At 45.4% G+C, this 3,388-nt stretch overlaps 1 pseudogene across 1 annotated transcript; it reads right to left on the reverse strand.

Moving 5' to 3' along the window:
* Positions 1 to 361: 361 nt before the first annotated feature.
* LOC144479205 (large ribosomal subunit protein eL33 pseudogene) lies at positions 362 to 793 on the reverse strand (annotated as a pseudogene). Its single transcript, XR_013495483.1, has one exon. The product of XR_013495483.1 is annotated as a large ribosomal subunit protein eL33 pseudogene (transcript).
* Between the last annotated feature and the right edge of the window lie 2,595 nt (positions 794 to 3,388).

Below are 3,388 nucleotides of genomic sequence, written 5' to 3' on the forward strand. Positions count from 1 at the left end.
TATAACTGTGCCCTGAGCCTGCTGTAGATCCAAGGTTAATAAGGTTGATTAACATTATCTATGGGAATTGAATTCATTCTGTAGAGAAATCACGTCCTGGGACTTGATTCGCCCTTCTCTAACCCACAAAACATGTAGCTGCATACTATTTGTATGTAGAACTGGGTTCAGGCAACACAAAACCCTCATTTAACACAGTCATTCAGCTGGACATGTTCAAACTTGTTAGCATCTCTTCTGAGCTACGGATTTGCCAACTGAATGGTGGCATTATTACCTCCAAGACAAAGCTCCATCTTATGGAAGCACATGGAATTGGATGATCATAACAGCAAGAATAAGGACAACTTGAGTTACATACTTCTTTTTTTTTAGATCATTTTACTATTTATTGTCAATTTATGTACATCTGTGCTTTAAATCCTTGATGGATACAGCATCACACGAATCCTGTGCCCAATAGCCTTAGCGGGCAGGTTACTCCTGAACTTGGCACGCACCATGCCACTGTTTCCATGAGCACGGGTCACTTTACCCCAAATGACACGAGTCTTGTTTGGTTTACCGCCAGGAGTGACAATATTGTTCTTTGCTTTGTAGACGTAAGCACATCTCTTGCCCAGGTAAAATTCTGTTTCAATGCGGCAATAAACACCCTCAATCTTGAGGAGAGCAGTGTGCTCTCTTTGGTTTCGAAGGCCTCGTTTATAGCCAGTAAACACAGCTTTGCACCATAATCTTCCGGGCATTGCGAGCGCGCTGGAGGCAGCTGGATCGCCCACCCTGACAACAAAATGGATACTTCTTTGAACAGGACAATACATTCCAAGGCATTTCGCAGGCAAGGCTGTCAAACAAAAGTTGGCAATGAGTTAGACAAAGGGCTATAAGATCGTGTGATCAATGCTTTTCAAACAAGCACAGAATCATTGTAACAGCGAAACAGAGGAGGAGAAAGAGAGGAGGAGAGGTTTAGGGAAAGATTCCAGAACTAAGAAGAGAGACAGCTGAAGGTAGGACCACCAATGAAAATCAGGAATGCATAGTGTGATCAATCGAGGGCAGCTAGCTCTATGTGGCTTGAATGAACAAAGGTTTGACTGCCAATGATGAATAAATATATATACAAAAGATTAGACTGAAGTAACAACGCAACTGGACAACTCTCCTCCGAGCTGCTGGCTCCAAATACAGGACCTCCTCGACCCGGGGTATGTGCCCTCGCTCCTGGTTGGCTCAGCTTCCCGTCTAGACAATTCATAGGGTCTGGCCCAATCACGTGGTCCTCAGGTAATGCCCCCTTGACAGGCCACACTGCCTCATTGCTGTCTCACAGAGCAAAGGCCCCAAGTTCAATTCCAGCCTCGGGTCACTGTCTGTGTGGAGTGTGCACATTCTCCCCGTGTCTGCGTGGGTTTCCTCCAGCTGCTCCAGTTCCCTCCCACGCTCCAAAGATGTGCGGGTTAAGTGGATTGGCCGTGCTAAATTGTCCCCTCGTGTCAGGAGGATTAACAGGGTAAATGCGTGGGGTTGCAGGAATAGGGCCTGGGTGGGATTGTGGTCGGTACAAACTCGATGGGCCGAATGGTCTCCTTCTGTACTGTAGGGATTCTATGATTCTACTACACACAACAAGCCAGAATTGGAGAAGTGCAAAACATTTGAGAGTGTTTCAGGACTGGAGAATCCGACAGAGATAAGGAGGCCTGGAGGGAATTGAAAACAAACATTTAACATTGAGGCGAGATGAGGAATAATGGGGTGAATGATAAACAAGAGTTGTTGTAAGTTAGGGTAGAGGCAGCAGAGGTCTGGCTGAGTCCTAGTTTATGGAGAATGCAAGATGGGAGACTGACTAGGAAAGAATTGGAATATCTAAGTCTGGAGGTAACAAAGACCGGCATGAGGCTGCAGAAAAGCTGAGGTCGGAGTGAAGACAAGCAAATGTTATGGAGGTGCTGATGGAAAGGGTATGTGGTCAGTTCTGGGTCAAATAGGACATCAAGGTTGTATACAGTCTCTTTCCGATAATGGCAATGGAGAAGGATGGAGTTAATGGATAGAAGTTTGTAGCAATGACTCCAGACAGTGACTTCAGTCTTAATGTTTATTTATTAGTGTCACAAGTAGGCTTACATTAACACTGCAATGAAGTTACTGTGAAATTCCCCTAGTGGCCACACTCCGGCACCTGTTTGGGTCAATGCACCTAACCAGTACGTCTTTCAGAATGTGGGAGGAAAATGGAGCACCCGGAAGAAACCCACGCAGACGCGGAGAGAATGTGCAAACTGCGCACAGACAGTGACCCAAGCCGCGAATCGAACCTGGGTCCCTGGCGCTGTGAGGCAGCAGTGCTAACAACGCTGCCACCTTGCCGCCCACAGTAATTCTCAATAGTTCTTCCCAATAGTTGCTGGAAATTTCTGCTCATCCAATACTGGATGTCAAACAAGTTTTGTGACAAGATGAGAGGTATTGGAGGGGTTACAAGCGGTGGTGATGCGTTAGGGCCAGGTGTCAGCAGCTTACATCATTTACCGATGATGCCACTGAGTGGCTGCATGTAGATGAGTGATAGAGGGCTCAAGGGGTAGATCTTTGAAAGACTCGACAGGTGAGAGCAGAAACCTTTCGTTGAATATTTAAACGCTGCATACTCTTTCACATAAGGTAAAAGTATTTTTATCCAGATGGGGAGCTTGTTCATTGTTTTTAAACAACAACTTGGATTTACATAGCATCCTTAATTCAGAGCAATATCCCAAGGCACCTCTTGGGTGAGGCCACAACTGGAGTATTGTGTGCAGTTTTGGCGTCCTTATCTAAGGAAGGATGTCCTTGCTATAGAGGGAGTGCAGCGAAGGTTTACCAGGCTGATTCCTGGGAAGGCAGGTCTGTCACATGAGGAGAAACTAAGTCAGTTGGGATTATAATCGCTGGGCTTAGAAGAGTGAGAGGGAATCTCATAAAAACTTATAAAATTCTAACAGTGTTGGACACGGTGGTTTCAGAAAGAATGTTCCCAATTTTGAGGGAGTCCAGAACTAGAGGGTTATAGTTTGAAGATAAGGGGTAAACCTTTTAGAACAGAGGTGAGGAGAAATTTCTTCACCAGAATGTGTGGAATTCACTACCATAGAATGTAGTTGAGGCCAAAACGTTGTCTGATTTCAAGAAGAAATTAGATTTCGCTCTTGGGGCTAAAGGGATCAAGGGATATGGGGGAAGGGTGGAATCAGGATATTGAATTCAATGATCAGCCATGATCAAGATAAATGGTGGAGCAGGCTCGAAGGGCCGAATGGCCTTCTCCTGCTTCTAGTTTCTATGTTTCCATGTGAGGAAAACAGAAACTAATCCACAGAAGGAGCAAGGTAAAGCTTAG

This window comes from Mustelus asterias, chromosome 25, assembly GCF_964213995.1.
Source record: "Mustelus asterias chromosome 25, sMusAst1.hap1.1, whole genome shotgun sequence".
In the NCBI taxonomy this organism is placed as follows: Eukaryota; Metazoa; Chordata; class Chondrichthyes; order Carcharhiniformes; family Triakidae; genus Mustelus; species Mustelus asterias.